The sequence below is a fragment of the Sceloporus undulatus genome, chromosome 3 (genome assembly GCF_019175285.1).
Source record: "Sceloporus undulatus isolate JIND9_A2432 ecotype Alabama chromosome 3, SceUnd_v1.1, whole genome shotgun sequence".
Taxonomy (NCBI): domain Eukaryota; kingdom Metazoa; phylum Chordata; class Lepidosauria; order Squamata; family Phrynosomatidae; genus Sceloporus; species Sceloporus undulatus.
Genome location: NC_056524.1, coordinates 187,487,059 through 187,512,058, shown reverse-complemented (window position 1 = coordinate 187,512,058; position 25,000 = coordinate 187,487,059). Strand labels below are relative to the sequence as shown.

The window sequence follows — 25,000 nt, the reverse complement described above, 5'->3', positions numbered from 1 at the left end:
CAGTTCCAGTGAAAAGTACTACTGGTTTCAGTAGTGCTGTGTCGTATCTGAACTCCTTGAGGACTGCATCAAAAAGCCACTTTAGATATAGATACAGGGCTTTAGTAACAATGTTATCAAAAGTTTTGTATTGTGCTTAAGAACTAAGAAAACAACTTAAAATAACCAGTAATCTTTATGTTGCATTTATGTCGCTTTTCCTTTGATAATTCAGAACAGCTTTTACTGCATTTCAGTAGTCTTCCTTTAAGCACTGATTGGGTCCATACACACTTCTCTTTTACAAATAGACATTTTCTGTATGAAGATTATATATATATATGCGCTGTATTAAAAAACAAACAGCCACTGTGAGGGTACACTGGTTATCTGTGGCAGTCTGCATTGCATCACTAGTGTGTCAATTTCCTGAACATGTTAACATGGTGGATACCTTCCAAATCAATGTATTGTAGGCTTCTACATGAGTATCCATACATGAAACATATACACTTCTTTCCTTGTGGCAAAGAGAGAAGAGACAGAGACAGAGGTATAAAAGCCATCTGTAAGAACTGTCATATAATGTATTTGCCATTGTTTGTCAAATAACAAGAACAAATAACTTAAGATTTGTTTGGAAACTATTATACAGTATTGCCTATTATTACAGTGCTATAGCCAAGCAACTGAATCATGAAAGCATGTGATATAATTTCTATAAAGTGAAAAGTCCATACTATCACTACTGAGCAGAATTTCTATTTTAGTACCAAATATGAATTTTCACAGCATTTTGCTTTGGGATGGTAGCTCTATTGAATCATAAGCAACTTCTAGAAGACAATGCTCTCTGAACTTGCTCTGGCTAGTACATAAACTTTCTTCTTTTTTAAAAAAAAAAAAGTCTGGTCTCTGCTGCTTTTAAAATTCTATTTCTCCCTTTTTTGACTGATGTTTTTGTCTGAGCTGTCATTAGTTAAATTAATTTTCTTTCTAAGATTGTGGAATAGGGTGCACAAAGGGAACTCTTATGAGACTGTAAAAGTAGACCATAATATGGAGGAAATTCAGTGTTCCCTGCTCATGTCATCACTGCAGAGAAACACTTTAATTTGATATGAATTTCTCAAGAGAAACTTCAAATTAACTTAGATTTAGCTATGTTTGAGATATGATAAGTGAAGACAGTAAAATAGATGATTCTTTGCTGACTCCAGTGTTTCACTGTTGGTGCTTCTATATGTTCTTTTTTATTTTATGCTCAGGCTAAATAAATGCCAATATTCACCTTGAAAGAGTCATCATAAAGAAAACCCCTTGGGATATAAAAAATATACTCCTCTCATCCTCTTTCCAAACAGTGTCAGATGAAGTTAAAAGACCCAGTAAATGTGCTAAAATCTGCTTATGTGAATTTTTTTTTGTATAAGCGAGCAGTTATCACCTACTGTCAAAATACACCGCATACAAAATATGTGTTCTTTGTAATATATTGTACACACCTGACACCAAAAACTGAGAAGTTTAGAAGCTAGTGCTGCAATTTCTTTTTATGAGTTGAAATTTTGTACAAATGATGAAAGCCACTACTGTAAATTAGGGTCTGGGCCATGACTTTTCCAATATTTCACTGAAATCTGTGTATTGCTAAGGGCCAGATACAGTTTCATGTGAACCATAAGCTTACGATTCATTTTTAAATGTGCCGTTTGCTTTCACTTTATTGGGCTGGGGACAGGTGTAATGTAACTTTCAACTCTAAAGAACAATGAATAGAATGGCTTGATCACTAAGTAGCAACATGTTTACTTTTAAAAGGGGGGTTAATCTGTTTGTTTTAAACTTGGCATCAGGTAGCCACCTTCACATTCTCCACTCCACCTCATGCCCAGTGAAGAAGCATAAGAGAATTCTGTTATGAGTTTCAACTCCAGAATTGAAGAAGTAGTTCACAAGACAGCAGCAGTAGCCCTGACCATGACAACAGACTCCATGGCTCAGGTTGTAAAGTTTCACAAAACTGTGGAGGCTGCCTATTCAGTCTCTAAGGAGATGGGCTTTGACCAGGTATCACCACAAGAGGTGGGCAAAAGGTTGCCATTTGATAGTTGAAGACAAATTCATTGGCGGGTTGCATTTTACATGTGGCCTACAGAGAGATAACAAGTGGTGCATTAGTGTCCAGGCATCTATACAATAGTGTAATAAGGCAGTCTCGGTATTCCAGAACTGGCTTCTTCAATACCATGGCACAGATGATAATAGATTTATTTACATTTTTAAAAGAGTGGACCACAAAATGCCATTTTTGGAGGCTTCCTAATATACCATATTTACCTTCTGTAGCAGCAGACGAAAGTTGTATCCTGTTACACCTTTCAGCAATAAAGCAATACCTATTTTAGTAAGCTAGTAATCTGGGTATAATTCAGCCTTACACATGCAACTGCAGAGCATCTGTCAGATTCTTCTCACAGATGGATGAATGAGGAGGGCATACCCAATGGGTGAGGGTGAAAGCACATCTAATTGGGAGTAGGGAAATAATTCATCCGTGTGCCTAGTTTCTAACATCCAACATTACTGAATGTCTTGCAAAGGGAAACTGCTGAATGGCCAGCCCACATACTTATTCCATCTCTAATATAGGTTTTCCTGTTCTGTGGAGGGGACAGTTTACCATGTAAGTATGGGCCAGAACTCAACAGACATAGGTATCATGCTATGGATATACATGATCTCCACAGATCATGCATAGATATCCATAGATACAAGGGCCAAGTGATGTCCACTGAGTGCTTACATAAAGACACACCACAAATACCTATACAAGACTGTAACAGAAAGTAATTTCTATATTTTCTACTAGAAGGCTGAACTTGAGCAATATTGGTGTTTACAGAACTCCCTGCTTTTAGCCATGTGCCAAAAGTTACCCAACTTAACAAAAAGAAAAGTTCAGGGCTAGTCATACCCTTTATTTTCTAAAATGAATTTTCTCACTACTTCAGAACCTTAAGCTTCAGCAATGTCATTTTAAAAAAATTATTTATATAATTCAGTCTAATACAATCTTCCTTAAGGAAGATATTTTTTAAAGACTCCTGCAAATATATAAGTTAAGAAGTTGCACACAGCATAATACCTTATAGTGGAAACAGCAGGAAGAGCCACACTTTGAAAAATTTCTAATGATCTGATCCATACAAAACTAATGATTTCTGTGTTTTTCCACACAAAATAAATAAAGTGAAATTGTATAATATCAGAGTACTCCTATAAGATACTGTACAGGATATTCCCCAAGGAAAGCCAGTGTGGTGTAGTGGTTTGAATGTTGGACAATGACTCTGGAGATCAAGGTTCAGTTTCTCACTTGGCCATGGAAATTCACTGAGTTAGCTTGGTTGAATCTCTTTCAGCCCTACAAAACCCCACCTTAGAGTCACCGTAAGTTGAAAATGACTTGAAGGCATACAACAACAACAAACCCTTACATGATAGTTTTTGGACTATAGCTGTCAGAATTGCCCAGGCAGCATGGCCACTGGGAATTGTAATCTATAGGGTAACTTTTCTAACTTTTAACACACTAAAATGCATGGTAAATTACAATATTGAACAGTCTTTATTCACATCCACCATATTAGCAAAACCATATTAAATAATTTTTGTCCATCTTCTTTTGTATGTTCAGCTTCTGATTTAGAACATCTTTTAGAAAAAATGTGTCCAAGTCAATTTAAAGCCATTGAGAATGTTGCTCTGAAGTCAATTCAGAGATGCATGTTTGTGGAACTGAAGTTGTAGATGATATTCTCCATTTCTTTGTGATATTTATAAAGTTGCGTGGAATTACAGTTCCAAGGGATACTGCAGATTTGATTGTACTATTTATAAAGTTTCCAGTTTTAAACTTTCCCACTCCCTGCCCCAGCCATTTCTTTGTTTAATTGCTGGCAGATTTCCAAAAACACCAAGCTTTAATTAGCAAATACAGACAAATTTCCATGGCCAAAGTAGGCTCTTTTTTGCACTGGCAACTGATTTTTTTTAATTGAGTTGCTATTTCAATAGATTAACTTATTCTTATGTTGAAGATCTGTATGTAAATATGCTGTGTCCATCTATTTGGTATATTTGATTTGTTGTGAATGAAGATACAATTGTTATTTATATGTCTTACTGTCTTAAAGTGACCTAAAAATCTTAAGAGAATGATGCTAATTGACCAAAGCAGTCACAATGAAATAGAGAAGTGAAGGAACTCTGAGAAATGGTGGATCCAGGCATTATAAGTTATAACCAGAAACTTAAACTGAGGTATTAAAACATTAGGAAACTAGCACAGAACCATCAGCATCAGAAGACAGGGTGCAGCATTTTGTAGCATCTGAAGTTTAATAGTCATCACAGGAAGTGAAGTTTTTGGTCACATTACTATTGGCAAAGAGAGTTTTCCAAGAGAAAGGGCTACTACTGCCTTGCTACTTCTAGTCTTTGCCTGGGAATCCAGGTTTAGTGATTAATCTTTTGATACTACGCTTAAATGATTCCAGGAAAGCTGAATGTAATCAGTGATGGTACTCTTCATCTTCTACAAAATCACCATACCTGCTTGTCATCACTTCAAGTCTTATAGGTTTCTTATTGTGTTGCTAGTTTGTTGAAACATTTGCAGTAGAGATTTTCTACTGCTCTCATTATCTTGTCATTCCTAGGTAATAAGGAATTTGAATGGAAGGAGGTGGTGGTAACAGCCAGAGAATGGATAGTTTCCAAGAATGATGTGGCAGGTTGGTAGAGTGCAGGAAGTCATCATACACCAGAATCCTCTCGGTGAACTTCATCATTGCAATTATGCCAACAGAGGTGATGACAACAGGAAGAAAACAGCTGTGGTTTCAGTAGTGACAAAAGAAGTAAGGTATTGGTGAAATAGGCTGAAATAGCAAAACTCTCCACCACATGACCATTGAAAATAGACAGAAGAACATGTTGAATGAAGTGATAGAAAGAATAAGAATTGAGAAAATGAATACTATGGAGAAGACTAGACAGTATGGGTTTTTAGAGATGAGTAAATGAAGAAAAGAAAAGATGTTTAGTAAGTAGAAGTTGAGAGGGAGATAGATGTCTAGGAGTTTTCAGGCTTCTGGCTTTATGAAGATTCCAACAGGAATTCTTCATTTTAATACCCCAGCAGTTAAAGAGGTAGGTTGAGAAGGGTAATTCTAACCTTAATCTTGGAGGGCTCTAGAACTGGGGCCTCTGGAATACCCAAAGGAAAAGTGGAAAGATAGATATACCCAACAAGTAGTTCAGGTTGAGTTTCCCTTATCCAAAATGCTTGGGACCTGAGATACTTTGGATTTAGGACTCCCCCTCCCCAGATTTTGGAATATTTGCATATGCATAATGACATATCTTGGAGATGGGACCCAAGTCTAAACAGGAAATTCATTTATGTTTCATATGCATGTTATAAACATAGCCTGAAAGTACTTTTATACATGACGTTTTAAATAATTTTGTCCATGAAACAAAATTTGTGTAAATTAAGCCATCAGAAAGAAAAGCTGTCTCTATCTCAGCCACCCTTGTGGACAATTCTGGATTTTGGAGTATTTTGGAATTCCAGATAAGAAATACATCAACATGGGCACTGGCCATGCAAGCTGGGGATTCTAGAAGTTGTTGTCCAAGAAATCCCATTAGCAGTGTTACTTTGTTAATTCCAATGAGTTACTTCAGAGTAAAAATGTATTTGTTTACTATATCTCCAAGAATATTGTTTTACTAGCATTTTGAATTTTCCACTTGGGAGTGAGTGTGGTGCCCTGGTGTGAGCACTGGACTATGACTCTGGAGACCAGGGTTCGAATTCCAGCTTGGCCATGTAAACCCACTGGGTGACCTTCAGCAAGTCACATTTTATCAGCCCCAGAGGATGGCAATGGCAAACCCCCTCTGAAGAAACATGCCAAAAAGAAAAACTCATGAAATGTTCACCTTAGGGTCAGCATAAGTTGGAAAATGACTTGAAGGCACCCAACAGCAGCAACAACAGATATGATATTCCATGTAAATTTAAGAGATTATTCCAAATTTACTAAAAAAAATTGTAAAATAAAATCATAATTCAAGTCAACATTAATGATATTTAAATTTGTTTATGCTACCTGTTTATTATTAGTTTCCAAATAGGGAAGCTCCTTTCATGGGTTGTTTTGTTTTGTTTTTTTCATTTGTTTTGGTTTGGCTTGGCGGGGCAGTAATCGCAATTGTTATAAATAAACAGCAAACTCAATCCCTGGTATGAATCTTTATACAGTCAAAATGACCCAATGCATTCACAAGGGAAAGAATCACCAGGCTTGCTAGAACAACAGAACTTACAACAATTACTACTTGTTGGGAAGGGGAAAGAGTATTTAAGGGTGCAGTACACTGTAGAAATAGTGCTGTTTGATATGACTTTAAGTGCTGTTGCTCCCTCCTATGGATTCCTGGAATTAGTATTTTTACAAGGTCTGTAATCTTCTGTGCCAAATAATGTTGGTGCCTCACAAAACTACAAATCCCAGGATTCTGTAAAATGAAGCTATGGCAGTTAGAGTATTATAAAGCTGCATTATTTCTACAGTGTAGATGCACCCTCTGAAACTGCCACAGCTGGCTGACTGGAAGTTTTGTTTCAGGTCCCACTTGTTATCACCATGATTTTTAACAGGAGAAATCAGGGGACCAGTACAGATGGTTTTAGTATTCCGAGTCTGTGCTTCCCAGTTCAAATGTCACATTTTTCATGTGACATTACTTAATGTTAATTGTGATAATTCCTATTTTCTTCTTCATATAATAATAAATCAGAAAAAGAAATGACAGTAGTTTCATTTTCATTAGAATGATGTTGCAAAATCAAACAATACAGAAGTAAGAGTTGCTTATGCTGAAGTTAATCTGGAAAAATATTAGGCATGTATCCACACAATTCTTTCAGAATTGAACATACTCAAATATTCGATAGCTGTGTGAGGGAAACTGCACATATTAATAAATAATAATAAATAATAAAAATTTTATTTGTACCCCGCCCTTCCAGACGATCAGGGCGGCTAACAAAATGCACCAAAGTGCAAACAGCATACAGGTTAAAAACACATATAACATAAACAACAATCCTTAAAAACAATAAAAAAACCCTTAGCCCAACCTCACGGCCACGAGAGAGGAGGGAGGCCCACAGGATATTTAGTCGGGGAATGCCTGATTAAATAGGAAGGTTTTGAGACCCTTCCTAAATTGGGCCAGGGTGGTAGATGAGCGGAGCTCCGTGGGCAGCGTATTCCAAAGGGCTGGGGCAGCTGTGGAAAAGGATCTTCTGGCAGTAACAGCCAACTTAGCCCCAGGCACCTTCAGGAGTTGCTGCCCAGATGTTCTGAGGGTGCGAGGCGGAGTGTACGGGGAGAGGCGGTCCTTCAGGAATCCTGGGCCCAAGCCATTTAGGGCTTTATAGGTAATAACCAACACCTTATATTGCGCTCGGAAGCGGATGGGCAGCCAATGGAGATCTTTAAGCACAGGTGTTATATGGCTGGTCCTGGGAGCACCAGTGACCAGCCGCGCTGCCATGTTTTGCACCATTTGCAGCTTCCGAGTTTGGTATAAGGGTTGCCCCATGTAGAGTACATTGCAGAAATCCAGTCTCGAGGTTACCAGAGCGTGTACAACAGTTTCAAGGTCCCTCTGGGCCAGGTATGGGCGCAGCTGGCGAATCAGCCGAAGCTGATAACAGGTACTCTTGACCGTCGCATTCACCTGAGCAGTCAGGTGAAGGGACGAGTCAAGAAGCACCCCCAGACTGCGCACGGAGTCCTTCACGGGGAGCGTGAAGATGTATTGCATATTTATCATGTGTACTAAAGGTTGCTTGACTCACTACAAAATAATAATAATGATAATAATAATAATAATATTTATATACCGCTTTTCCACAGATCAAAGTGGTGTACAGACAATTAAAACCATACAGACACTTCATAAAAGGATAAAATCCCATAATAAAACCATACAATTATAGAACACTAAGCACAATCAATCACCTTCAAGGGTAAGCAGGGAATCGATGGCAACAGGGTAGATAACTTCATTCTTCAGGGGGGAAGGCTGGACAAAAAAGAAGAGTTTTAAGTCTCTTTTTGAATGTTTCTAGCGGGGTTGTCAGATGGAGCTCCTCAGGTAGATCATTCCACATCCGTGGGGCCACCACTGAAAAGGCCATCTGGGATGTGGCAACATATTTGGAAGGTGGAATTACTAGCAAGTTCTTCCCAGATGTTCTGAGTGTGCGGGGCGGATCATATGGGGAGATGTGGTCCCTCAAGTAACTCGGGCCCAAGCCATGTAGGACTTTATAGGTAGTGACCAACACCTTGTATTGCACTCAGAAGTGAATGGGCAGCCAGTGAAGATCTTTCAAGATAGGTGTTATATGGTCAAACCTGGACGCACTAGTGACCAATCTGGCTGCCATATTTTGTACTAACTGAAGCTTCCAGACTTGATACAAGGGTAGCCCCATGTAGAGCACATTACAGAAATCTAATCGAGAGGTTACCAGAGCATGTACAGTGGATCCTTGTTATACGCTGGGGTTTGGTTCCAAGATCCCCAGTGTATAAAAAAATCCGCGTATGCTCAAGTCCCATTAAGTATAATGACATAGCAAAATGGTGTCCCAAATAAAAAATGGAACATCAAAGTAAATTTATACTTTTTTGGAACATTTTCAAACCGTGTATGCTTAAATCCGTGTATAAAAAATCCGTGTATAAGAAGGGCCGACTGTACCACAGTTTCAAGGTCCCTTTGGCCCAGAAAAGACCGCAGTTGGCGTATCAACCGAAGTTGATAGCAAGCACTTCTGACCTTCGCATCTACTTGAGATGTCAACTGCAGCGACGAGTCCAGAAGTACTCCTAAACTGTGAACTTCGTCCTTCAGGGGAAGTGTGACCTCATTCAGGACAGGTGGATAAATTTCCTTTCTAAGGCCTGGGGGACCTATCAGCAGTACTTCCATTTTCTCTGGATTCAGGCTTTTGTTTTCCCTCATCCAGTCCATTACTTAAATGTAATGTTATGTTAACTTGGCATGGAATACAAGACAGTAATACATGATATAAACCACCCCAGTTGAAAGGCCATATACAGATACCTGAAATTAATACTAAAATTGGTGCAATAAATATTATTGTCTCTAGTGGTCTTTTCTCCAAATTTGGGTTTAATCTGTATTGCAAAAATAATGCAGTTTGAGACCACCTTAACTGTCATGGCTCCATTTTATGAAATTCTGGGATCTGTAGTTTGCTGTGGCATCAGAGCTCTCTGACAGAGAAGGCTAAATATCTCACAAAACTAAAAATCCCAGAATTCCATAGCATTGAGTAATGGCAATAAAAGTGGTGTCAAACTGCTTTAAGTCTGCTATGCATCTCAGGGCCAAAAACAGCCCTGAAAGTCCAGGTCTTGGGTGTGGCATTTTGATTACATGTCAGCTGGCTGCTATCCCGCTTGGGCGCATGGCGTTTAGATGTCACTTGCCCCAGAGCTGGCGAAAAGCTAGCTCCAGAGGCAAAGGGGTGGCTTTTTTCTGCCCCAAATAGGAGCAGATTTTTTCCGCTCCTATTTAGAGTGGAAGCTGGCTGGATTGGGACTGTGCCGTGCAACTGCCGCGGCTCCTACCCGGCTTTCTCAGGGGTGGCATCAAGTTCCCCTTCAGGGTCATATGTTTTGGCCCTTCAACTAGTCAGATTAGTATGAGATGTACGAGTAAACTATGCATATTTAAGCCCAAAACTTACATATATACTTTGGTGTAAATATATAAGTATGTGTGTGCATACTTTGTTTATGCAAGCAGAATTTCAAAAGTGCATGGCAATCCTTGGAATTCCTAGTCAATATGGAAGCATGCTATCTGAGCAATTATGGGGGTTATAGTTCCAAAAGGTAACTACTAGCTATATTAATAAGTAGAAGAAAATATCAACAGAACACTGATTTTTCCTGCAAATATCATGACATGAAAGGCTGCCCTCAGACACAACCTTTTGGTTGGATTTCATGCTATATCAGTTAGTCCACCACAGGATGTCCTCCATCACACTGTGGTTCATGCTGTGTGAGCATGGGCTTAGAGACAGGGGATGCTCAGAAGAACTGTCCCATATGTGATTCAGGGTCATGGGATAGGATTGTTACAAAATTCTGTATTCTCTTAAACAAAAACTTGCAGATATTTTGCAATGTAGAAAATGTTGCGTATGTTTTTGAGAGAAACCCTTTGTGAAGATTTTGTTGAGAATATTCCACAAAAACATCCTGTGGGATTGGGAGAAACAAAACAGATCAGCCAACAAAGGCAGTATGCAGCACATCCCTTGAGATCAGCAGGAGGGCAAAGGCAGCCATGTGTTTACATTGTACCTACTCTGGACTATTGTCTGATCCCTACATCTTCTGTCAGTAAAGATTTTGAATGCAGCTACAAGGAGTAACACTTGATCCAAGTAAAAATCACTGTTGAGAAAGCAGCTGAGCTTCCTTTCTGTGCTGAGCTGGGGGGACCTCTCCATGTGAAACTCTCCAAAGGGGGAGGAGAAGACCATCTGGACCACTGAGAACAACTTATATACAATTATTTCATTGCAGTTTTGAATGAAATTGTCCATCATAAAAGATGTCTGAAGAATTCTGACTTTAACTGCCTGCCTGGAGGAGTAACCACTTTTATTATTTTCTTGATTTTATTTCTCTATCACAAGCTATAGCCACCACTTCAGAAAGATTTGGGATTTAATTTTAATTGTGTAGCTTCAAATACACACACACCATTTTTCTTTGTGTTGAAAGCATCACGGTGATTTATCCTCATTATTGTGTAAATAGGTTTCGGCAGTTCTCAGTAAATAAAACAAAGAGTGACAGGAGGAAAAGGGGGAATTTGCTTTCCTACCAATTAGAGTAGCCTTAGGCAGTACTTTTAAGAGGAGATAAATCCTGCAAATCACTAAAATGATCCTGTCACATGCACCAAATATTAAAATCACACAGCGGCACACTTCATACAGTTTGCTTTGGTTTAATGAGTTGGGGTGGGCTTCGTCATGAGGCTTGCTTCTCACAGTTGGGGACTGTTGATTGACAGTGGAGATCATGCCCAACTGCAGCTTTCTAACCAGTAGGGCCAGATGGAAAATCACAATTCAAGTTTAATATGCAGTTTTGCAGAGAATGAAAATTCCCAAACTGTCTTTTCACCTCCTACCTCTAAAATTCTTTTCCTAATAAATGCAAATATGCTACATATTAGCCAAGAAAGCTCCCCCCTCTCCTCCCAACAAAGTATTTTTTATAAAAATAAAAAATCATGGATGATATCCCTATTAAGCCACCAACCTGTTAACTTCTTCAATTATGTAAGTTTTTCAAAGATTAAAAGATAAGTTTATGGAACATATGTTGTCATGCCCAAACACTTTAAAGGGAATATCAAGGTAATGATGCTGCCTCACAGTGAAAAGAATATAGGAACCATCTGCTTAACTAAGTACATATTCTGCTTGTCAAATTTGCCTGAGTTTTTAATCCCGTACAAATGAAATGATGTACTTTTGGCTTCTGAAGTACAATAACAATATGTTTTGTCACATATTTTCATATTTGGTTAAAAGAAAGTTTTAGCACTTGTGAGGGGGATGATGCAAGGGAAGTGTGGAATTCTATTCTAACCCTTGAGTCATTTTGTTCTGGATACTGAAGAACATATTGTAAAGAAACAATATATATTTGAGTTATCATGACCAATAATATGTATTAGACACAGAATGTGCCTAATAGCTCTTACAACAGCTAGCCTTGCAACAAAAGCTTTAGAAGGTGTATTCTGTTTCCAGCAACTACATTTTCTCTCTCTTGCAGTCAGGTTTTATACAGCGACATTTATACTCAGTCTAGTGAACAATGGTTGTTGCCTTCTTAGTGTATTGTCTCTTTCTCTTCTCCCTCCCACCCCCACCTTTTTGGTGCAATGCTTTATGAGAGTGAAATGTATGACAGGAACCCCAGTAACCTGAGCTCCTGGGTCAGTAATGTATTAAAACAAAACAAGACACACATGGCTTAAGCACAGCAAGAAATCATGCAAGATGGGAGTTGCAGACAGGCTAAGATAAAGAAGGCCTACCTAACAGCTGCAATTATAGCCCTAGTTATATGAGTCAATCCATTATTGCATATGGCCTTGACAAATTACCATCAATACCAAAGCAGAAAAACAGTGAAGCAATTTAAACTGAACACCCAACTTTGATTTCTTAGCAGTTCAGGTCCATTGAAATGAATGGGATTTTGAAAGTATGGCAGAGTAAACATTTTGTAAAGCCAGTATTGTTACGTTTTTAGATAAAGACTTAAAACCAGCATTGTACTAAAACTTTCTTCCTCTCCCCATCATATTGCATTGTTCAGCACTACTCAGAAACTGTATTTGGAGGGTTTTCCAGCCTTCTGGTGCATTATAGGTATGTGCATGTGGCTTGTACTAGGAAAGGGAGATTGCAGACTAGTTCTGTCAGTAAATTTACCTCACTGGATCTGGGTCAAAGATATAGTGTGGGCATTACTCTTTGACAAATGAATGTGCTGCAGCATACTAACTTTGCATCACAAAGATCTTTAATATTTATATGTACATACTTTCAAACAATGCTCCTGAGGCTTTGAACATGGTTGGGTCCTGGATGTTCTTACTGTAGCTATTCATATTCCAAGGTTGGCTTTAACCACGCAAAATATATTCTACTGCCATCACTCTATATTAAAATTGTTGGCATTTGTTCAGCTTATATTAATGTAAATTCCTAACCAACATTAATAGATCATGTATTTACCTGATTTCCATTTTTCTGAATTTATGTTTGAAAAATCCAATAAAATATTTTATAAAGACTTAAGTTGCAATCCTGTGTACATTTTCTTGGGAGTAAGCCCCATATGTCACAGTAGGACTTATTTCTCAGGAAACATGATCAGGATTGTAGAGTTAATTTCTTATATTAATATGTACATTTTCATGCTGAAATATTCTTCCAGATGAAGTGAAGAACAATAGGAACTATAAGACAGTGAAAATGATATTCTGATTAAGTTTCTAACAATAGATTTAAAGCACCAAAGCTGAAATATATCAGAGAATAATTGACTTGTCATTAAATTATTTTTAACAATGAATATTCCCAGTCACTAATTGCTTCTTTTACATTTTTTCCTTTTATGTTCCTGTAAATTACTTGAAGAAGTTTTTGCTTCACTTGACTCGTGGCTTTTGTGTCCATGATCTAACATATGCACTATCTTGTGTAGTAACTGCATGTCTTTCTTCATTCTTTTCTGTTGTGTCTTAAGGCTGCATCTGTCTTAAGTTAAGCAGGGGGAAGATTATCACACCTCTGCACACTTCTTCCATTCGTATCCCAAGCGTAAACTGTAATGGATGCAACTTTGGGTAATAACAGAAACTCCCATTATTACCCAAAATTGCGCCCATTACAGTATACGCTCGGGACATGAATGGGAGAAGCATGTGGGGGTTTGATAATCTTGCCCCCGATCATGCTATTACCACGTTTTAATCACATTTTCATGGTGCTTGCCTCCTCCATGTAGTAACGTCCATGGTCATTAAATGTATTTGAAGGTTTTTTTAAAAAAAGATCCTTACTGGGGAAAAGGGGGAAAAAATCAGCCTCACAAATACACTGATAGAATCTGAGCTGACAGAAACTGATCAAGAAAGGAATCTTGAGGTTTTGATAGACAATTCAATGAAAATATTGACCCAGCTGCTGCAAAAACAGTAAATTTCATGTTGGGACTAATCAGAAGGTGAATGAACAATAAAACTGTCAATATTATTATGCCCTTATACAAATCCTTAGTGCAACCACATATTGAACAGTGCGTACAGTTCCACTGAGGTCACCATAGCTAAAACAAGGATATTGTCAAACTAGAAAATCAAAATGTTCAAAAGACTGAAGGAACTGCTCTACAAAGAAAGGTTACAACATTTAGGGTGATTTAGCTTAGAAGAGAGGCAAGTAAGTGGAGACATGATATATATGTATTATGCATTATGCATGGTGTAGAGAAAGCAGATATGGAGAATCTTCTTCTTTTCTCATAACATTACCACTGATATCCTCTGAAAGAAAATAATGAGAGAATCAGGGCAAGTAAAGGAAATACTTATGAAGGCAGTGCATCTGAGGAAGTAGACTGAAGTTTACGAAAGCTCATGCCGCCAATTTCTTTCTTTCAGTTAGGCTCAAAGGTACTACAAGATCTCTCTATGCACTGATTCTAGTGAACTCGCTGTTATAAGATATAGTTATAATTGTGAACTTGGATAGCTTCAAAGGGGGCTTGCATAAATTCAAGGAGGGGGGGAATATTAATGGTTAGTAGTCCAGACTTCTATATTTTGTTTTTAGGTTTCAGTACAGAAGCAAAAATTTCTGCATATCATTTGTTAGAGAGGCACTAGAGGTTACAGCTGAACACATGTCCTACTGGAGGCAACTGACCAGCCAGTATGTGAACAGAATGTTAGACTAGATGTACCCAGCATGGATTTATTTATATTCTTAAGAAATATCTTAAGTTAGCATCACTAGCTGGTCCTCCACAAAATTTGGATCAAACAGAAATAAACTTAAAAAGCAAGAGTCATTCAGGCATGTATACATGTGATAGGGGGATAGAGTGAGACCAGGAACCATTGTATTCTTTGTATCCAAAAAGTAATTTTTAGTCTTTGAACCACAAAACATTTTTTCAACTAAAAACAGATGTAGCTGTTTTCCCCCACATGTCACCCCTAAACATGTTTAACTTGGAAGTATGTACTGTAATTTTCGAAAAGAATACCAGAGAGATACAGTGCTATTTTAACAGCGACTTAATATGCACTACTGTTCTCATGTTTTGAGATGCTTTGGACACATTTGTGTGGAAATATGGGGGGGAAATTAAAGTGGTGGTAGTGATGGTTACCACCACCACCTTAATTTGTGTGCCACTTTGTGGTTAGGCCTAAATTCTCTAAAGGCACCATATCACATTTGATCTTAAAAGCTAAGCAGTGTCAGCCCTGATAAATACTTGGATGGGAGACAGCCAACAAATACCAGGTGCTGTAGGTTATACTTCAGATGAAGGAACTTCTGAGTATTCCTTGCCTAAGAAAACCCTACGAAGTTCATAGGTTACCATAAATAACAAGCAGCTTGAAGGCACATATGCACACACAATGGTGATTAGGGTGTGGGGTCTGTTGTTTGTCTTCAAGTTGCTTCTGAGCTATGGTGAACCTAAGGTGAACCTATCACAGGGTTTTCTTGGCAAGATTTCTTCTGAGGGGGTTTGCCATTGCCATTCTTTGAAGATGAGAGGATGTGACTTGCCCAAGGTCACCCAATGTGTTTTCTTGGCCAAGTGGGGATTTGAACCCTGGTCTCCACAGTCATAGTCCAACACGCAAACCACTACTCTAAACTGGCTCATGGTGGTTAGGGTGATGAAGATTAATTGATTTCAGTGGAACTTACTCTTAGCAAGGGTTTCACACAAAGAGACATTTCATCCATATCCTTATACGGTCACTAATGTTTCTTTATATACAGGTTCCAGATATTACTTTTAGCAATATTGCATGGAAAATAACCACATTATATACCTCCTCCTTTGTGATCAAAAATAACTCCCCTTTAATTTCAATGGCAGCCATAGCTTCAAATTTCTTGATGAGTCAAAGGCTCCATCTCAAACAATGGTTGGTTTTGCAGACATGACAACTAGTGTCAAAGATAATTACTTTATCTACCTGCCTAAGGTTGCCTGCTTTTTTATAATAAATAAAATAACCCAAACATATACATATAAAGACAAATCTTAGGACAGTGACAAATCAGAAGTGGCCTTTCACTATGTGTGTTTCTTGACGATGATGAGTACCTTCAATGTAATTTCTGACTTAAGGGTTGCCAGAACTTTAAGTGAACTTTAGAGTGGCCTTGATAAGCATCCAAAGAAAAAGAAGGGTATAAATTCAGGAAAGAAAGAAAGAAAGAAAGAAAGAAAGAAAGAAAGAAAGAAAGCTACCATGGGTTTTCTTTGCAAGATTTATTCACATGAAGTTTGCCACTGCTTTCCTCTATGGCTGAGAGAGTGTTAATTCCAAGGTCATGGCTGAGTTAATATTTGAACCCTAATCTCCAGGAGTCTTAGCTCAGCACATGAACTACAATGCCACATGGTTCTTATGTGTGTTTATCTGCAGAATCATTTTCACCTATTTTAGTGTGAACATATGTATAGTCATCCAATGCTATTTTAGGCTGCATCAATAGAAGTATAGTGTCTAGATCAAGAGAAGTAATAGTGCCACTGTATTCTGCTCTGGTCAGGCCCACCTAGAATATTGTGTCCAGTTCTGGGCGCCACAATTCAGAAAGGACATTGAGAAACTGGAGCGTGTCCAAAGGAGGGCGACAAAAATGGTGAAAGGTCTGGAAACCATGCCCTATGAGGAACGACTTAGGGAGCTGGGGATGTTTAGCCTGGAGAAAAGAAGGTTAAGAGGTGATATGATCGCCCTGTTTAAATATTTGAAGGGATGTCATATTGAGGAGGGAGCAAGCTTGTTTTCTGCTGCTCCAGAGAACAGGACCCGGAACAATGGATGCAAGCTGCAGGAAAAGAGATTCCACCTGAACATTAGGAGGAACTTCCTGACAGTAAGGGCTGTTCGACAATGGAATGCACTCCCTTGGAGGGTGATAGAGTCTCCTTCCTTGGAGGTCTTTAAACAGAGGCTGGATGGCCATCTGTCAGGGATGCTTTGATTTGGATTTCCTGCATGGCAGGGGGTTGGACTGGATGGCCCTAGTGGTCTCTTCCAACTCTATGATTCTATGATTCTATGATCCCTCCACATTTGCAGATTTGCCTTGTGCGGATTTGATTATTCATGGATTGCATTAGTATGTTCTCTCTAGGAATATCTAGGTCCTCCAGAGCAATTCTATGGTCAATTTTAACCAAAGGTTGCACTGAAGAACCTAGCGATTCCTAGAGAGAACAATCCACTAGGCGTTTGTAGCTCCTCCAGTGCAACTCTATAGTCAATATCTGACAGATGTTGACAAAAAAAGTCTAGGGAAAAGTGGTTGTAGAAAAATGTATTAAAAAGTTTTATTATCCAATATGATGGGGAAATAATAATATTAGCTATAACACTCTGTCATTCAGGCAAACCATATATATTCAAAACTCTGCACTTTGCCTGAAGATGAAAGCCTCAGATAGTATACAATGTCTGAATGTATACAAAATATGAAATACCAGTTTTGCCAATAAACATAAGAGGCTGGAAACTATGAATCCTAAGTGACATACAAGTAAAAAATATCCAACAATCAAAGTGCATATAATGGCATGAATGTATGCACTTCCTAAGGACATATAATAGAAGTAAAAGTACACAACCAAATAAAACCATACACATTTCGACTCACGTCTTCCTCAGTGGAAAAAATAAGCTAGAAAGATAAAAGTATAATATCATTAGTATGTCAATAAAGAATAATAGTGAAGACCATATTGTGAAGTAATTGTTTTACAGATATACTTGTTATAGCAACATTATTAGCTGGAGTCATCCAGTGTAAGTAGGAAGTAAATTAAGCAACAGCAGCCTAATATATATGTAAACATTTTAAATTTAATGAAAAAATTCCAAATTAATTGAAGATATTATTCCTCCATACTTAGTGGTTTTGTTATTTGTGTTTTTTCCATATTCATGGGGGTCCTATGCCCCTAACTCTAGCAAACATGGACCATAGGGGCCACTGTATATGTATAACCTGGCCTTTTTCCTTTTATTTGTGCCAGATATCATCACTACTTTTCAATGTAGCATTTGTTTTTATTTTTCCTTTTTCTTTCCACTCACTCTTCCTCCATTTGCTACTCATTGGTGAAAATATGTCATCTTTAGAAATGTAGTTTAAACATACATCTAATAGAAAACATAATTAGTCCAGTGACTTCTCAATATATTATGTACTGTAGTACTTTTTTTAAAATTAATTTTCTATCAACCTGAGCGGAATTCAAAAGTGATTTTCACAATATGATTTACATACTAGGTTGAGTGTATATTTAAAATTATTTGGCCTGAATTATTCTTACTAGAATAGATAGCCACAAGAAAAGGCTGGAAAATAAAAACAGCTTTAGTCAGAATCTAAGCAATTTGCTGCCAAATACAAGCAGCATTTCCCCAGATTATAATTTACACTGTATTAACTGTCAAGAGTACTTTTGAGAAATATAGATAACAATTCAGATGCAATCGATAGGTAGTGACAGTTGATTTTAAAGCTTAATGCAAGACAAGGAAGAAATGACTGGTGTATCAGGTCTAGAAGAATAAATTTGTTTTGTATTTGATTTTTGTGTTAAATTTATTACTGCCAAGAACAGCTCTCTTTCAATAATATTAAGAACAAGATTGTGAAATTGCAACATGTTTGTCTCCCACAGTTTTCACTGCATATCCAATATAAAATGATGTCCCTTCTCAGTACTATAAATAGATCAAATTAACTGCTCTGTATTCCTTTTCTATAACTACTTCTTTAAGCATGTTGCTGCCCTGCAATACAAAAGTAGAAACACAGCATAATTTAATGCAATTAAAAAAATTACTGCACAGAATTGTACATGCTCATTTTCTGAAAAATCAGGAATGACACAGAATATTTCTTTTGTAAAACAGTATATAGATTTTTGTCTGTATAATTTCTGAGCCATCCAATCACCACCAAAAATACCCCATAAAGCAGAGTAGTAGACATATGATGGAGGAGGGCTGATATATCCTTGTCATAGTCAATAGAAGACCTTTTTTCAATTCTGTCAAAATGTCTAGTGTATATAATGTTGGGGCTTGATGTTGCTTCTGTACAATACCACAAGAAACTTACTTGACAAATACCAGGGAAAGAAATTTCCTTTCTAGCCCAACTCTATTATACTGCTTTTTCTATCACTACATCTGGGGATGCCTTTCAGCAGAAGAGTACGCTCAAAAATCTACTAGCGTGGCCAGAGATGAAATGATGAAACTTGCCACCGTTCAAACTTATCCATACTTCTCACTTATGACATGATTGATTTTCCTTCAGAATGCTCAAATATGGGATTGTCTTCCTTCTTTTTTCACTGTGGTAACAGCTAATGTATACAGCCTTGGCCTGTCTAGCAGTAGCAAGAAGTTGACATGTAGAAGAACAACTGAGATAAATACGGATGAAATTTGAAAGTGCAATTTTCCATCTGCCAATCACCTTTTAAAGGCTCAAGTTAACCACCAATCACAAAAATTCTTTGTGAGATCATACTCATTTGGAGTTTTCTATTTGATAGGCCAACCAGCCTGATTAATCAAGCTTTTAGATTCAGATACAAGTCTAAATCAAGTGCCCTGCTTTTCCATTGTTCCAGGAATACTGTATCGCACTTTCTCAATGTATTACTGATAATTTATACTCTGAATTAAAATATATAGCATCCTTTTAAATAGTATTTGATTAGATGACTACAAAATCTATTTCCCTTGTTATGGTACATAGCAGATCATTTCCTAGAGCTTGGCTCAGAAGAAAATGTGTGGTATTTCTAGCATTAATAATGTATGGTCACCAAAACCCATTCTGGCCATAGCTTCAAGATGCTTCGAAATACAGCCAATTAAGGTTTATTTAATTATTAAGGTTGAATAAATAACAGCGAAACATGTTAAAAATCTTTCAGTTTCAGTCAATCATAATAAAAAATTAATGAGACTGGATAGAGAGCCATAAAAACTGATAGACTGCAATCGTGAATTATAAATTGGTATTGATTTTTTCCTTTGCAATAACACTCTCAGGTAATCGTATGTTGCCACATGTAAAGTGCACTTTCCTGGTTGAGACTAATATTAACTATCAAATATATATGAGATAGAGGCATTTATGACACTTCAGATTTCACAAACAAAAAGCAAAAAATACAATTTGTGGAATAATAGCAGCATAGAACACAGAATCCTAGGGTGTTTATAGGAGCAGAAAAGGATCCCACTGTGCCATGAATTCATAAGACACAGTTACCTTATTCTTCTCCTGCCATTTCTTCTCTGATATGTTACCTTGTTAGTATCACTAAGAAAAGCATAAATATTTTTTATTATTTGTAAGGCTCATCCTGTCTTGCTTAATAGACAGGCCACATGGAGTTAAAGCCATATTATATGGCCTGGTGCAGAAGTGATCATTCAGAAAACCAAAGCACATATTTTATACTGCCTAGCTTTATTAATTCTAAGCCCCCAAGAAATAGTGAAGGGATTTTCCAGTCTTCTTTTTATTGAAGTAACATGGAAACAAATAAGACATTTCCCTAGGCTAGCTCAGATAAAGTGGACAATTACTATTGGCATTCTACATGTAAATATTTAACACTTCACAGCTACTTTGCACCTAAATGCCCATTAGATGTTGCTACAAGCCTGGACACTATTTCCCCACAGAGCTACACTGGCCTTCCTCTGCAGTGTTTATTGGATTAGAGCTAACACACATCTTGTTCTAAATAGCACTAGAAAGGAACTTGGTTTAAGGGAAATGAGAGAACCTCCCTTCTGACCAAATCTCTTCCCTGAGTGACACAAACCAACTCTTCAAAGAAAACTCAGATACAGCTACCCTAAGTAACAGAATTTCTTGTGATCTGGATAATTGATAAGCCCCTGCCACAGTTCATTAGCCACAATGATCAGATTTACCCACTGAGAAAGAGGGGCTATGCTGAATACTGCAAGATATTGCTGTGTATTTGAATATGGATTCTTTTGTTCCTTTCATACATTGTGTCTCAAAAACAAGAGCAGGAATTTCCAAACACTGTAAAGGCCAAATTTATTTACACAAATGAAAAATCAAATTCAGCTGTTGTTTCCATGTTTTATGTATGAACTACATACTGGTATATTTTATGCATGAAATACATACATTTCACTTATTTTGCACAAATGGTGCATCTGTATCTTATCATGTGTAGTGAAAGAGTTGTGGGAATCATCATGGTGAGTGGGTGGAAAGTGCACAGCATACTTGAATTACAAGTGGTAATAATTTAAACATATGACAAACATTTAATTTCTTAATTTAGCTAGTACTTATTGAAGACTTTTTTTTCATCTTAGGAAGGTGATTTTCAGTTTGATCAACAACATAGTTAAGTCAAAATGTAAGGTTGAACTTATTTACAACACAATCCCATGCATCTGTATTCAGAAGTGAGTCCATTCGTGCAATAGGGCTTTCTCTCAGGTTAGCACACATAGGGTTAACAATTTGATTGACTCCCATCTTAAAGTTAAAGTAAGCATTGATGTTTCTTCATGAAAACACACCTTTACGAAATAAATACAGGCAGTACAACCTTAAAGGATGCTTATATTGAAAAAAATTTAGCCACCTATCCCTGCAACAAGACAATTTTTAGCACCGAAATCTGGGTTAGCCAAGCTTCTTATCATTTCATCCTGATGAACATTTGCTGAAAAGCTAAAATATGCAAATATATAGTTAGAATTAAAAAGCCCCATAGGTGCAGGCTCAAAACTTGGGTTGTATTTCATAACTGCAAGGGATAAACTAAGTAGCCAGAGATTGGAAGAAATTTCAATGATTTTCATACAGCCAAGATTTCAGCAAGAATGTATGACATGATGTCAATAAATCCAAGGTTACTTTTCCTATTGATGTCTAATGTGAGTAAAACACTGGGCCAGTAAACTAAAGGGTTATGTGCCCATATCTACACATGCAGGAACTTCATCTCCTTACAATGTGAAGAATGAATTGACACTACAAAATAGGCCAGAAGCCCCTGTTGTGCACATGGATACTCAAGTTGGTTGACACACTTGTTAGTGGTGGAAGAGGGTGCCCATAAAATATTAGAGGTCTTTTGTGTTTGTTTGCTTTTGCTTGATTCCCATTTCCTCTGTCTCCGTGTAGTCCGTGATCCATGAAATGTTATGGTGGTGCAAACTACTGCTTTTTCAGCTATCTGAAGATCAAAAATCACTCGGAAATTATTGATGGTTATTGTTCTTAACTTTGTAAAGACAACATAAAGATGATATAATTTGGAAATAATTTGTAATAAGAAATATCATGATATATAGTAGTGGAGAGGATATTTTTCTTTTGGCTATTTCTTTCCATTACCATTAACCTTTTTACATTTAATTCATATCCTACATTATGGTGTCACAATATGCAATAATGCAACATGCAAACTTATGCATTTTTTAAAGGACAGTTTGCAGAAAAAGTACCTCAGGCTTCATCGTTCAAACATTCTCAGAACATGTTCATGTTAATGACAAATCAGATCAAGAGGTTTTGAGTCCTTGTGAGTTCCAGAAAGCACTGTCCTCTCTCCTGTACTTGGAACTCTAAGGGTACCCAAAACATTTAAACAACGACTGAGGAAGTATGATAATAATTTGGTCTTTAGTTTTCTTAGTCACTGCAGAAATGCACCTGAAGTTAGACTGAGCCTCTTCCCAAATACTGATCACCCAATTTCACCAAAATAACATTTCATCCTTCAAAAACAACTTCTCCATCCTTCTTTCATGGTCTTAGTTACACAGCTAGGTCACAGAATTTGAACTATACAAACCTCATGAAACACTGAGAACCAGATATGAATGTCTTGGAGAGACAGAATCATCTCTCTAGTATTGCAATACCTTCCCTCTGCAGCTATCATGGTGTTGTCCAGTTAAACTGTTTGCTAGAGAGGACTTATGAGTACAATAATATTACCAGCCCCCTACTAGGTGCCTTTGTCAGTGTACTTAATATATCTAAAAGTCTCAAACTGTTGCTGTTGGTTTCTATCCATCCTCTAGCACTTTACACAAATGTCTGTAGAGTACCCCTGCTCCAAAACCCTTCACTCTCAGTACTGACCTTTGTGCTCTGGAAACAATTACTCCTAGAAAGCCTGTCAATATCATTATTTTTACAAGAAATCAATACGCCTCACAAAGTTAATGGGGGATTCAGGCAGCAAGCGTTTACCTTCTTACTGTCAGTGGTGCAGCGGGCTGTGCTCTGGCACAGATGACAGATTCGCCTAGACACCAAGCAGACAGTAAGCAATGGATGTAAAGGAGAAATAGGCTGCAAGCAGGCGTGGAAAACGTCAGTTTCTGCAGGCATCTATGCTCTAACGAGCCAAAGATGTCAGTTTCTTGTAGTGTCCACTCTGGAACAACCAAAGGAACAGAGCTAGCTAATAAAATAAGGATTAGGAAGCTGTCCCAAATATTACAAATCTAAATTAAACATGCTATATTAAAATAAGAGAAAACATATTGCAGATTCTGGTACGGAAGCTGTTTGATGAAAGGCATACTGCAATTATACTGCAATTACAAATGTAGGCAGCAATTATAAAACATATAGAAAGAAGAGGCATACAAGACTTTAAAATACTATGGTGTATTTAGGGAAGGAAGAATTTGACCCATATGTTTATTTTTCTCTCTCTTTAACATGCTCATGAATTACTCTGTGTGTGTGTGTGCGCGCATGCATGCACGCACTGAATTCAAAATATTCCACATGAGGTCATCATTTTGTAATGCTACTACTAACAAAGATTTTAAAGCCTTCTATAATATTTAAACATCACTGTCAACTCACCTGGCCTGTGGAATGAAGAGTATCAAAAAAAATAGTTATAAATGAATGTATATCCTTCTGGACCAAAAATCAAAATTAATTGTGGGGTAAGACAGATGAAAAGAGGGGGGGAAATGATATTGTAACTTAGAAAATCTGTATTCAAAAAAAGAAAAAGAAAGAAAGAAAGGCAGGCAGGCAGGCCTCAGGCATCTTTTTAACTACACTGATGTATAACCTTACAATATTTTCCATGTTTTGTATCACAGCCTCCCAGATGGGTTGCAAGCTGCACTAGGATGCCTCTTGTCAGCAGACCTGTGAACTATGTGATCATATGGCAATAAAAGATGGGGGGGGGGATTTCCCTAGCCTCTGTTCTGTTTATCATCCACACACATGTTTCTTGATGCCATAAAATCAGTCCTTTTCCACATCATTGTCTCTCTTCTATATATTCTCACATCTTCTTGTTCTAATATGCCACTGATGAACTGTGGGTGCAAATCTACAAATACAGACCTGGGTGTAAATCTCGTAGGTTGCACTAGAATTTACCTCTGAGTAAACATATATAGGATTACCCAATAAAGTGTTAATTTCAAAAAGATATTATTAGCTGTATACAAGAAAACATTCCATGCATTGGTCTGAGAAATCATTTTTAAAGAAAGCAGGATTACGTGAGGAATTTTAAGTATACTACATGTTATCTGTGTATGGTTTATTATTTTCACATTCCACATCTGCACCCTCAAAGTGAGGTTGTAGATGATTTCAACATATGGTGAGGTTAAAATATTTTTGAAGCTTCCTTCATTTCTATCAACAGTTTGGAATTTACACTAGTGCCTTACATCATTACCCTAGTCATTCACAGCTTTTTAAGGCCTTAATGCAAACCACATGCAGAAACCAAGACTGCTTACAAAGCCTTGTAAACAGCTGTTTTCTGATTGGCTACTGCAGGATGGGAAATGGAAGGTCTCAGAGGGGGAAAAACAACAAACAGATCTCTTGTCTACAAAGCAGAACTCAAAATATTTTTCATGCATTGTGGGCTCCTCTAGAAGCAGCAAGCTGTTTAAAAAATACCTTGCCCAAATTGAGCATTTGCTTGACATGATGGAA

At 37.5% G+C, this 25,000-nt stretch overlaps 1 protein-coding gene across 1 annotated transcript in view; it reads right to left on the bottom strand.

Moving 5' to 3' along the window:
• Nucleotides 1–25,000, bottom strand: part of EBF3 (EBF transcription factor 3) — a 211,589-nt gene that overhangs the window by 117,729 nt on the left and 68,860 nt on the right. The gene's annotated exons all lie outside the window — the stretch shown is intronic.